Source organism: Syngnathus floridae, unplaced genomic scaffold (assembly GCF_059516105.1).
Source record: "Syngnathus floridae isolate MCC-2025c unplaced genomic scaffold, RoL_Sflo_1.0 HiC_scaffold_34, whole genome shotgun sequence".
In the NCBI taxonomy this organism is placed as follows: domain Eukaryota; kingdom Metazoa; phylum Chordata; class Actinopteri; order Syngnathiformes; family Syngnathidae; genus Syngnathus; species Syngnathus floridae.
Window position 1 is genome coordinate 370430 of NW_028284063.1, and position 14004 is coordinate 384433.

Below are 14004 nucleotides of genomic sequence, written 5' to 3' on the forward strand. Positions count from 1 at the left end.
CACCTAAGGCATTCTATTCTATTCTATTTCACAAGAAGAAAATGTCCGGTTGCTCGCTTCGCTTTTGTCACAGCAAAGGTGTTCTAGTCGATTCAAGAAAAAAATTGGCCGGTTGCTCTCTTTGTTTTTGTCACAATTCTGGCAAATGAGTTTGCCCGCCTGCCTGAGCGCTCCCCGTTTGTACATCCAGACGGATGAGATCAAGCTGAAAGACAGAGCGGTTAGTGTTTTGGATGAAGCCCTGGGGCCGGCCACGTCCACCGCCTTCAGCTGCAGACTCAGGCTGCCGAGCAGCAGATCGCTGCCCTGAGGGATTCCCAAAGGGCGGGCCTAAACTACCCTGGAAGTGGGGTCAACGCCGCTACTAGCAATCCTCTTCATTGCGTAAGCCACCTCATCACACACTTGCAGTACGCATGACTTAGTTCGTTGCTGGAGGAAGGTAGCACAAAAACAGTTTTGAACTTTGAACGAGTGCTTGTGTGTGTGTGTTGCGGGGCGTTTTCAGTCTCAGGAGGATCGGGACACGCGACGGTTTCATCTGAAAATCGCTGAGCTCAGCGCAGTCATCAGGAAACTGGAGGATCGAAACGCCCTGCTTTCTGAAGAGCGCAATGAACTGGTAATTTATTGACGGCACGCTTGAAGGTTTGCGCTACGTTTGATGCGCGCCATCCAGCGAGGCACCCATTGCGCTTGCTTATTAGTTGAGCGGCGCGGCGAGTCGGTTGCCTGGTAGATGTCTTTTATTGGGAGCCAAAGCCACGATTCCGTTCAAACCGATGCAAAAGGAATGGATGCGTTCTGGCCCGCGTGTTGTGCGTCTTTCACATCCCGCACTTCATGCTTGCAGCTAAAGCGACTGAGAGAAACAGAAAGCCAGTTTCTGCCACTCCTGTACAAAAACAAACGCCTGAGCAGGAAGAATGAAGAACTCTCGCTGGTGCTGTGTCGCCTTGAAAACAAAGTGCGCTTTGTCACCCAGGAGAACGAGGAGATGGCAAGCTTGGTAAGTCGACGCGGACAACGGCGGCGTGCCAACAGAGTCCACTGCATTTGTGTTCCACAGAGAAGGCCTAGTTCGCTCAATGACCTGGACCGCGGTTGCGGCCAGCAGGACGGTGAAATGGAGTTCCTTCAAGTTGTGGAGCAGCGGCACATCATCGACGACTTGTCCAAGGTCTTCAGGCAGGCGACTCGGTGCACGTACGGCAGCGCCGCGCTCGCTCGCTGTCGCCAGGAAACCTTTTCCGTCCAAAGCTTGGCCGGCGGCCGCCATCCAAAAAATTGGCCCCTTAAATTCCGACCTTTCAAGCAGGAGCATTGTGTGCACGCGTTTGAACACGCTTTAGACTTGTTTTGCCGTTTTCAGCAGCTCAAAGCTCCCGTTTTGTCAGCGCCTTTGCCACTCGCTGTGCGCTGAAAACGACGGACTTGCCCGGCTGCTCAGCCCGTCAACCATGAGCCGCGAGCGCGACGTCATTGTCCGTAGGCAGCTAGTGGCAAAATGCACCCTGTTAGAGTTGCGCTCGCTCCAACTTATTTTGCAAGAACCACACGGGAGACAAGTAAGTTCTTTTGGACACCTGCAGGTGGAGAGTCCATCCGTTGTACGAATGAAGTCTGACTCTCGGCTCCTGCACGAGCATTTTAATTAAGAGAAACAGGGTGGGTGTAAGAGTGGATTGAATAGAGGAAGCCCTTGACCTCTAGTCAAAACATAGCAAGGGGTGTTTTACAACTTTGTGTAGGAAGGGATAAGCGATAGGGATAAATAAGGGATAAATAATATTATTTATTACAGGTCGCAGTCAAAGTCAAAGCAACACAATGATACGATAAAGATAATCTGGAAAACCCTGACACACCCTGTAGTTGTCACTTTTGGAAAAGACGAGCGTCCCTCCAATCATCGCCGGTGACGTGTTTTTCAGGCTCTGGAGACAGGAGCTCATGTCAGAAATGTCATTGTGAGTCGCGTTTGTTTCTGCGCCGGAGCCGTTCGTTCCCTTTGCATCCAAAGAATCTGAAAGGCGGATTATTTGTGTCGACAGGAGAGAGATTTGCTGCTACGATACCGACGTCGAGAATCTCTGAGGAGGAACAAAGCGTGAGGTCCTGCAAGGTGAGTCTGTTTGTTTGCGGCTGCTTGGTGTTGCGCAAGATGAAATGGCCTTTTTCTCGCTATCGTTCCTCTCGTCGATTCATCGTGAGGTGTCGCTTCAGTTTGTTCAGAGAGATGTTTGCTTCCGCGCCCGCAGGTCATCGAAACATTTTACGGCTACGACGAAGACGTGTTGGTGGACTCGGACGGATCGTCCTTGTCTTTTCACACCGACAGAACCCCCGACACGGAACCCGAAGAGGTAGCCCGCCATTTCTGCCAGCGTATTGGCACCAAACATTCCTCTTCAGCCTGGAATCGGACTCGTCTTTGCGTCGCGGGTGCTTTGTCGCCGGTCTGACTGATTCTGGTACTAGTGCTGTGTTGCATTGGTGTGTGCATGAAGAGGCGGAGCTTCGCTACCGCCAGCTGACGCAAGAATATCAAGCGCTGCAACGAGCCTACGCTCTGCTAGCCCAGACCAGCGAAGGGGACTACGACGCCGAGAAGGAGATCAAGGTGGCGCCCCTTCCCGCAACCCCCGGCCGGGTCGCAGCCTCCCCGTTCTCACCCAGCCTCGGGTGTTCTCTGGTCTGAAAGGAGGAGGAGGAGCCTCCCTCCTCCTCCTTTCAGACCAGAGAAAAGCTGATGGTAGAAATGGGTCACTATCAAAGCAGAGTAGCAGATCTGGAGTCAGCGCTGAAGCAACAAGGACAGGTAAGCTCATCAATGAGCACACCTTTTTCTCAGACAAAATAGCTACATTCTTCAGTCACTCATCCGTCTGGCATTACTGGACCAACCCCCCCCCCCCCCCCCGAACGTGGCTGGGAAAATGCGGAGAAAAGCAAATGTCATTTTCCAGTCAACCAAAGAATTTGTGGATGAAAATGACACAACATTCCAAAGCTGTCCACGCGTTTGTCTCTTCTAGAATGTCAAGTGGGTGGAGGAGAAGCAGCTGCTGCGTCAGACCAATCAGCAGTTGGCCGAAAAGGTGACGGAAAGAAAGGCGCTGGGCGGAGTCGCTTGGCGTCACACCTGTCGGGAAGCCCCGCAGATGAGGTCTGACTGTCTTTTCAGGTCAGGCGGATGGAGGCGGAAGAAGCGCGTCTGAAAGAGCACATCCAGGATATCCGAGACCAAAACGAACTGCTTGAGTTCCGCATCCTGGAGCTGGAGGTGGGAAGACTCGCACAAGCGTGTTGAGGCCAGAGATGTGACGGACGGACGGACGGACGGACGGATGCATGCCTCTGCCTTTCAGGAGAGGGAGTGGCGCTCCCCCGTCTTGAAGTTTCTGCAAGTCCGTTTCCCAGACGGCCTCAGCCCTTTGCAGATCTACTGCGAGGCCGAGGGCGTGAGCGTAGGTAAGGCGTCCCTCGCAACCCTAACCTTAACCCGAGGTCCCAGAACACCTTACATTGCTCCTTGCGCCTTTCCCCCGGACATCGTCATCAGTGATCTGATGAAGAAGCTGGACATCCTGGGCTATAACGCCGTAAGTGTATGTCGAACTCCTTATGTTCGCACTCCACGAGACTCGGCGGCTCAAATGTGACTTTTGGAAGGCTTTGCGCTGAAAGAAGCTTGTTGACGCTGTGCCTTTGGGCTCTTGCAGAATCTCACCAACGAGGAGCAGGTGGTCGTGATTCACGCCAGGACCCTTCTCACCCTAGCCGAGAAGGTAACGCGCACGTCCACGCACGCTCTCGCATTCTGCTTATGTGACAGCAGCCTTTCCTCAGTGGTTAGAATACATCAAAGTGACCAAGTCAGCACTTCAACAGAAGATGTTGGACATTGAAAGTGAGAAGGTAGACAGACACGCGACATCAGCCAAGGGGAACTCCGGCAATGTGCCCCAACAATTCTGACCTTGAGCTGTGCTAGGATATGTTCTGCAAGCAGAAGGGCTACCTGGATGAAGAGTTGGACTTCAGGAAGTGTTCCATGGACCAGGCTCATAAGGTAAGCCGCCCTCAAATCTCCCGCCGGACCACTGATGGACGAGGATTGCGGCCCAGAGGATCCTGGAGCTGGAGGCCATGTTGTACGAGGCGCTACCGCAGCGGGACTGCCCCGCCACGGACGGCGAAAAAGCCAGCCACGCTGGCGTGAATGACGTGCTGACGGCGGATCAGAGAGAAGAGCTTAGGAGCGCCGTGGACCAATGGAAGCGAGCCCTGATGTGCGAGTTGAGGGAGCGCGACGCTTGCATCCTCCAAGAGAGAATGGATCTGCTGCACAGCGCGCAACAGGTAAGGGCCCAAAGCCAGCCCGGCACTTACTTGCACGCTTACTGGCTTTTGAATGCCACTTTCCATTTGTCCGTCCTAGAGGAACAAAGAGCTGAAAGAATTCATCGAAGCTCAGAAGAGACAAATCAAACAATTGGAGGAGAAGTTTCTGTTTCTCTTTCTATTCTTCTCCTTGGCCTTCATTCTGTGGCCCTAACACCAGCTGGTGAGTGAGCTCCAGCGGCACCGCACTCGACACCTCCGATACACTGCCAGCCGGTCTCAGACGTTGGCAGACGCTCCGATGCCAACGTATACCCCCCGCCACGGTGACAGAGGCACCGCGTCACACCGGCGCTCATCCAATCAGAAGGCAGGAAAAGCAAATTCACATGCAGGGCACTTTTGAACCAGAAGAGAGCGCCACAAAAAACGGTTGTTGCCCCAAACGCGCACTAAAAAGGGTCAGAATAACAAGAGTCCCACTGGCCAGCCGGGGCCACCCGTCCAGCTGTTTCTTCAGGGGGGAAAAAAATTGGAGTCACCGGTGAGTACATTTTGCATTTAGCTCTGCTTTTCTGCTTCTGTCTTCAAGTGTGTGGCATCCTGCGATCAAAGATTCAGCCAACCCCAAAGCGGTTGACCTCAACGTCCCACCACCATGCCTACCAGAGCAGGTGACGTGATGCTTTGGACATCCTTCCGTCTCAGATGCCCAAAAGTACTCTTTGCCACATCTGCGGCAATACGGTGTCTTTTCAAAGGTGCAAATAAATCCAGCGTGGGCGGAACACGCACGTCTTCGTTTTTTCCCGCTTTGTTTGTGTGACAGCTGTTGTGAAAATTTTATACAAATAAAGTTGTATAGTACAGGTTTGGCCAAGCCGCAACTCCCGAACCGCATGCGGCTCTTTTATGTTCATATCAACATTTGTGTGTGTGTGTGTGTGGGGGGGGGGGGGGGGGGGGTTGTGCGTGTTGGCTTCACTTGAGTTCAATTTGGTATTTTGGTCAAAAGCGCATGTGGTGAAATTCCACAAAGTAGGATGGGCAAACACATTTCTTTAAACTATGAGTGTCAATTGGGCTCTCGAAATGGCAGGGAAAAGATGCACAGCAAAACGAAAATACATAGAGGAACACAGGACGTTTTAATCAGAGTGGGAAAGTTTCTATTTTTTGTTGAACGTGATGGCAAACCATTCTGCCTGATATGTCAGACCTCAGCGCATTTCAAAGATTCAAATCTTCAGCGCCATGCACTTCAGCTCACTCCATGCTAACATTGATCAGGCGTCGAACCCGCATCATCATGCTTAAGAGGTGGCCATGCTAACCAGTGCGCCATTATGTCAACGCATAATAACTAAGTCTACTGGTCAAAACAGCGGTTACTATATGACGTCGCTACGTCGTGGTCACGTGACGCAGACAAGACGTCAATGGACGTGGGCAGAGTTAACTTGTTTAAAAGGGAGTAGGCAGAAGAAATATTTAATTTATTTAAATCTATTTTGAGTGCACACCATTATGCCAATGCATAACAACTGTAAATCTACTAAATAAAACAGCGGTTGCTATATGACATCTGCCACGTCGTGGTCACGTGACATACGTGACGTCGATGGGCGTAACTTTCGCCGGAATTCAAATCCGCGGGGAGAGTTAACTTGTTTAAAAGAGAGTGGGCAGAAGAATTATTTAATTTATTTAAATCTATTTGGTGTGTGCGCCATTATGTCAATGCATAACAACTGTAAGTCTACTAAACAAAACAGCGGTTGCTATATGACGTCTGCCACGTCGTGGTCACGTGACGCGGACGTGACGTCGACGCCTACTTTACATCCCACCGATCACAGGACCCCTCGGCTGCATAACCGTGCCCCCTTCCCAACCAATCGGATTTGCTATACGCGAAAACGACGCCAATGGAAAGAGCTTCCGCCCAAATTTAAATCCGTGGGCGTGGCTCGCAGCAGGAAGTAGGAAAATGGCGGCGATGTTGACAAAGACACAGCGGATGGTAACATACGACTAACAAGAGAAATATTTTTATTTTCTGCTTGCAACTGGACCGTCCAGAGCGTACACGGTAAGTACAACTCATCGTTTTTAAAAAGAAGTACTTTTGTTGCCCTGAAAAGCGAGTGAGCGTGGCGTTTGTGGGGGACGTCGAATTTCGACGATTCTTTCTGGTCAACGGTTGTAAATGATTGTGTTGATTAAAAAAGAAAACTTGATGTAACTCTACTTTTAACTGCCGTTTCAGATAGATTTGGAATTGCATCACATCCAATTTTGCCTAGAGCGTACACGGTAAGTAACACTCGTTGTGTTTAAGGAGATTTACGTTTGTAATAGCAGAAGTGTAGCCGCGTTGCGTTGTACGTGTGAATGTTGGTCCGGGCGAAATGTTAATGTTTAATTTCATTCCTTTAGGTTCCACGGTGTTTGTTGGCTGCAAGTTTTCCACTGCAAGAAGAGGCTCATATCATTGACCAGGAGCGAGCTACAATGGTGAGTAGCCATAACATTTATGTTAAACACTTCCTATTTCATGTCTAACAGTACTTGATTTAACAAATAACCATAAATAAATACAGTGTGGGCACTGAAGTTAACATATGTGATTATACTGCCTAATCTGTCACCGAGTAGATTGTTGCAAAGTAATATAAGATCCAAAGTTGTAATTCAGAATAGTTTTCAAAAGAAGGCCATTAGAATTATATACAAGTCTGATTACCCTGAACAAGCTATTAATTAAATCACAAATTCTTCAATTCAAAGATTTGGTAGATTATCAGACAAATAATGTATAACAGTAATTGATTTAACACATCACGATAAGTAGATTGAGTGTGGGCACTCTCAAGTTAACATATGTGATTATACTGCCTAATCTGTTACAGAGTATGTTGTTGCCAAGTAATGTAGAATAGATCCAAAGTAGTAATCCAGAATAGTTTTGAAGAGGCCATTAGAATGATAAACAAATCTGATTACCTTGAACATAATAACAAGCTAAGTGTTTAATATGTCCTATGAAGTCAAAATTGGGCACCATCATGTGGTGAAATTTGGAATTGCATCACATCCAATTTTGCCTGTGAACAAACAGATTACATAAATCTTAGTTTTGAATAAGCCACTCCTTCTCAAACAAGTAAACTCTGCCCATTTTGCGCAGTAGATGTTCTGTTAATATCTAGTATTTATACAAAGTCATAATTTAAATTGCTTTCAACCTTCATTCATCGGTTCAACCAACATTACTCGCTCTTATTACCAACTTGTATTGATTTAACTAAGCGTTTAATACTTCCTATCAGGTCTCAAATCGAGATTTGGCAAAATACAATTTCAGCAAATCCAATTTTGCCAGGGAACAAAAATAGATTAAATAAACTAAATAAGTCCTCTTCCCATTAAATAAATCAGAAAAGTCTGTCTTGTAACCAGTCCTCTTCAAACAAGTAAAGTCTGCCCATTTTGTGCCGTAGATTTTGTGTCTATGCCTAGTATTTAAACAAAATCATAATTTAAACGACTTCTTTCCTTCATTCACTTTGGAAATTTGGAATTGCAGCAAATCGAATTTTGGCAGGGAACAAAAATAGATCAATTAAACTAAATAAGTCTTCTTCCCATTAAATAAATTAAAAAAGTCTGTCTTGTAACCAGTCCTTTTCAAACAAGTAAAGTCTGCCCATTTTGTGCCGTCGATTTTGTGTTAATGCCTAGTATTTATACAAAATCATAATTTAAAGGACTTCATTCCTTCATTCACTTTGGAAATTTGGAATTGCAGCACATCAAATTTTGCCTGGGAAGAAAAGTAGATTAAATAAATTTAATAAGTCTTACTACTTCCCATTAAATAAATTAAATACGTCTTACTTGTTCCCACTCCTTTTCAAAACAGTAGTTTAAAACGAGGGCCCTTCACTCAATCTTTAACCTCAACCCCGCACGTTGTGTTGTATCTGTGAATGTTGGTTGTGGCCAAATGATAGTTTTCTTTCATTCGTTTAGGTTCCAAGAAAACTTGATGTAACTCTACTTTTAACTGCCGTTTCAGATAAGCGGGTATTACGTCGCAGTCATGTGCCGCGGATATGACGTAATTGCCCGAACCTCCGATTCAAATCTGTTGGCGCGATGGCCGTGAGCCACTGAGCAGCGACGATTATCAACAGAAATATCTTTATTTTCTGCTTGCAACTGGACCGTCTAGAGCGTACACGGTAAGTAACACTCATTGTGTTTAAGGAGATTTACGTTTGTAATAGCAGAAGTGTAGCCGCGTTGCGTTGTACGTGTGAAAATTGGTCGAGGCGAAATGTTAATGTTTAATTTCATTCCTTTAGGTTCCACGGTGTTTGTTGGCTGCAAGTTTTCCACTGCAAGAAGAGGCTCGTATCATTGACCAGGAGCGAGCTACAATGGTGAGTAGCCATAACATTTATGTTAAACACTTCCTATTTCATGTCTAACAGTACTTGATTTAACAAATAACCATAAATAAATACAGTGTGGGCACTGAAGTTAACATATGTGATTATACTGCCTAATCTGTCACGGAGTAGATTGTTGCAAAGTAATATAAGATCCAAAGTTATAATTCAGAATAGTTTTCAAAAGAAGGCCATTAGAATTATATACAAGTCTGATTACCCTGAACAAGCTATTAATTAAATCACAAATTCTTCAATTCAAAGATTTGGTAGATTATCAGACAAATAATGTCTAACAGTAATTGATTTAACACATCACGATAAGTAGATTGAGTGTGGGCACTCTCAAGTTAACAGATATGATTATACTGCCTAATCTGTTACAGAGTATGTTGTTGCCAAGTAATGTAGAATAGATCCAAAGTAGTAATCCAGAATAGTTTTGAAGAGGCCATTAGAATAATAAACAAATCTGATTACCTTGAACATAATAACAAGCTAAGTGTTTAATATGTCCTATGAAGTCAAAATTGGGCACCATCATGTGGTGAAATTTGGAATTGCATCACATCCAATTTTGCCTGGGAACAAACAGATTAAATAAATCTTAGTTTTGAATAAGCCACTCCTTCTCAAACAAGTAAACTCTGCCCATTTCGCGCAGTAGATGTTCTGTTAATATCTAGTATTTATACAAAGTCATAATTTAAATTGCTTTCAACCTTCATTCATCGGTTCAACCAACATTACTCGCTCTTATTACCAACTTGTATTGATTTAACTAAGCGTTTAATACTTCCTATCAGGTCTCAAGGCAAGATTTGGCAAAATACAATTTCAGCAAATCCAATTTTGCCAGGGAACAAAAATAGATTAAATAAACTAAATAAGTCTTCTTTCCATTAAATAAATCAGAAAAGTCTGTCTTGTAACCAGTCCTCTTCAAACAAGTAAAGTCTGCCCATTTTGTGCCGTAGATTTTGTGTCTATGCCTAGTATTTAAACAAAATCATAATTTAAACGACTTCTTTCCTTCATTCACTTTGGAAATTTGGAATTGCAGCAAATCGAATTTTGCCAGGGAACAAAAATAGATCAATTAAACTAAATAAGTCTTCTTCCCATTAAATAAATTAAAAAAGTCTGTCTTGTAACCAGTCCTTTTCAAACAAGTAAAGTCTGCCCATTTTGTGCCGTCGATTTTGTGTTAATGCCTAGTATTTATACAAAATCATAATTTAAAGGACTTCATTCCTTCATTCACTTTGGAAATTTGGAATTGCAGCACATCAAATTTTGCCTGGGAAGAAAAGTAGATTAAATAAATTTAATAAGTCTTACTACTTCCCATTAAATAAATTAAATACGTCTTACTTGTTCCCACTCCTTTTCAAAAAAGTAGTTTAAAACGAGGTCCCTTCACTCAACCTTTAACCCTATTTATTCACCTTCTAGGCTAAGTGTTAAAGGCTAAGTGTTAAAGGCTAAGTGTTAAAGGCTAAGTGTTAAAGGCTAAGTGTTAGAGGCTAAGTGCCAGAGGCTAGGCGCCAGAGGCGAGTTTTTGTGGGCTGAAGTTTTAGTGGGGTTAGTGTGAATACAATCCAAAAGAATACAACAGAATACAATACAATAGAATATAATACATAGATTAAATTATATAGCTCTTACTACTTCCCATTAAATAAATTAAATACGTCTTACTTGTTCCCAATCCTTTTCAAAAAAGTAGTTTAAAACGAGGGCCCTTCACTCAACCTTTAACCTCAACCCCGCACGTCACATTGTGTTGTATCTGTGAATGTTGGTTGTGGCCAAATGATAGTTTTCTTTCATTTGTTTAGGTTCCACGGTGTTTGTTGGCTATGTTTTCCACTGTCAGAAGGATGAAAATACAAAGTACAACGCTTGGACGTGGGCGAAGGCGTCACCGGTGAGTCCTTCCTTCCTATTTATTTACCTTCTAGATGCTAGAGGCTAAGTGTTAGAGGCTAAGTGTTAGAGGCTAAGTGTTAAACACAATACGAACAACACAACGATACTGCACTGAACAACACGATACCGCACTGAGAAACACGATACCGCACTGAACAACACGATACCGCACTGAACAACACCATGCCGCACTGAACACCATGCCACACTGAACAACACCATCCCGCACTGAACAACACCATGCCGCACTAAACAACACCATGCCGCACTGAACAACACCATGCCGCACAGAATAACACAATACCGCACAGAACAACACAATACCGCACAAACAGTTTTAGATAATATTACGTCGCAGTCATGTGACGCGGACATGACGTCAATAGGCGGAACTCACGGCAAAATTATAATCCGTGGGCGTGGCTTGCAACAGGAAGTAGGAAAGCGGCAATTCTGGCAAACAAGACACAGCGGTTAGTAACACGATGACTAACAAGGCAAATATTTTTGTTTTCAGCTTGCAACTTGACCGTCTAGAGCGTACAAGGTAATTACAACTGTTTTTTTTTAGCCCTGAAAAGCGAGGGAGTGTGGCGTTTGGGAGGAATGTCGAACTCGGCGTCTGCTTCCAGCCACAGACGCCAAATTTCGACGATTATTTCGACTGGTCAACGGTTGTAAATTATTGCGTTGACTAAAAACTTTATTTAACTCTACTCTTAACTTTGCCGTTTCAGATATGCGGGTATTACACCGCGGAAATGACGTCAATAGGCTGAACTCTCGCCAAAATTCAAATCTGTGGGCGCAATGGCCTTGAGCGAGACACCGGATACAAACACGACGATTATCAACAGAAATATCTTTATTTTCTGCTTGCAAGTGGACCGTCTAGAGCGTACACGGTAAGTACAACTCATTGTGTTTAAAAAGATTTACGTTTGTGTAGTTTGCGTTGCGTTGTATCTGTGAATGTTGGTTGAGGCTAAATGTTAATGTTTAATTTCATTCCTTTAGGTTCCACGGTGTTTGTTGGCTGTATGTTTTCCACTGCAAGAAGAGGCTCGTATCATTGACCAGCAGGAGCTACAATGGTGAGTACCCCTTTCGTCTTCCATTTATGTTAAACACTTCCTATTTCATGTCTAACAGTACTCGATTTAACAAATAACCATAAATAAATACAGTGTGGGCAGTCACGTTAACATATGTGATTATCCTGCCTAATATGTTTATCACAAATATGTCACTAATCACTAATATGTTTATTTGTTTATCACAACACCTTTGGACCTTCAGCAATCGATTATTTCCCTTCATCTACATAGAGACAGAACGATGGTGTCTTAAACATCTCATTCATTTCACCAAATAACTTCACGCAGGTGGATAACGGCCGTCTCGGTCACGCTATGTTGCGTGATGCAGTTTTGAAGAACCAAATGCATTTATTCAATGAATAAGTCAAGCTAGTTCTATGTTTATGATGTTGTAAGTTACGGTACCGATTGAAGTTGAGTTCGAAGCCAGTGGAAAACAGCGCTGCGTTTGTGCTCTCCAGGTACAAATGTTGTGATCTCTGACTGACGACCGGGCGAGACTCGAGTAAGAGATGTCCAAACGAGCTCCGGCAGGGCGGGCCAAGGCGGAGCGAACGGACGCCCTTCAGGCCGCCAATGACGAGCTGAGAACCAAACTGATGGACGTCCAGTTAGAACTTCAGCAGGAGAAGAACAAGGTGAAAACCTCAACAGACAGACACTGCCTGCCTCCCTGCCTGCCTCCCTGCCTGCCTCCCTCCCTCCCAGTTTTCCCGATGTAGATTAGACATGCGTGTGCCATGACTGTGTCAGCCTACATCAACAAATGCACCAAGGACGTCAGCACCACTAAGAATGTCATCACCCGGGGCAACCAACGACCCTGGATGACTGAGGAGGTACGTCAAACGCTACGAGCGCGGAACTCTGCCTTCAAGTCTGGCGACAAGGAGACACTGAGGACAGCGAGAGCCAACTTGAACCGTGCCATCAGGATAGCGAAGCGAGACCGCAGTCGAAAATTTCAGGATCGTTTCCACGACGTCAAAAACATCAGGAGTATGTGGCAAGGCATACGGGCGATTACAGACTACAACTCACCCTCCCCCCCCCCGGTGGGTGTAGTTGATGCTGACTTTCTAAATGGTCTAAATAACTTCTTTGGGAGGTTCGAGGCACTAAACGGCACTCCAGCAGTTAAAACTGTCCCCCATCAGGAAGAGGAGGTACTCTGCCTTGACTCCGCCGATGTGTTGAAGACCCTGAGGAGAGTCAACCCCTGTAAGGCCCCTGGCCCCGACAACATTCCTGGGCGTGTGTTCAGGGAATGTGCAAGTCATCTGGCTGGGGTCATCACAGACATTTTTAACACCTCGCTGGGCCAAGCCACAGTGCCGGCGTGCTTTAAGACTGCCTCCATCATTCCGGTGCCGAAGAAACCTCAAATCACTTCATTTAATGATTACCGGCCTGTTGCACTGACTCCGGTTATGATGAAGTGCTTCGAAAGGCTGCTTAAAGGTCACATCGTTTCCAGACTCCCCCTATTATTTGACCCGTTCCAGTTTGCCGACCGGCAAAACCGCTCCACTCAGGACGCCATCTCCTCCGTTCTTCACCTGAGCCTGGCTCACCTGGAGGAGAAGAACACCCATGTGCGGAGGCTGTTCCTGGACTTCAGCTCAGCGTTTAACACCATCATCCCACAGCATCTGGTAGGAAAATTGGAACACCTGGGCTTCAACACCCCCCTTCGCAACTGGCTGCTAGACTTCCTCACCAACAGACCTCAGTCAGTCCGGGTCGGACAGAACACCTCTGATGTCATCACCCTCAGCACAGGCTCCCTTCAGGGCTGCGTCCTGAGCCCCCTGCTGTGCACCCTGATGACACACGACTGCGTCCTCAGGTTCACCACCAATCACATCGTGAAGTCAGCAGACGACACAACGGTGGTGGGGCTCATCAGAGACAACAACGACCTGGACTACAGAGAGGAGGTGGAGCAGCTGGTGGGCTGGTGCAGAGAAAACAGCCTGATCCTGAATGAGGAGAAGATGAAGGAGATCATCGTCGACTTCAGGAAAAAACAGCCTCACCACGCTCCACTGATCATCAACAGCTCAGCTGTGGAGGTGGTCAGCACCACCAAATTCCTGGGGGTCCACATCACAGAAGACCTCACCTGGACTATGAACACTACGGCACTGGTCAAGAGGGCACAGAAG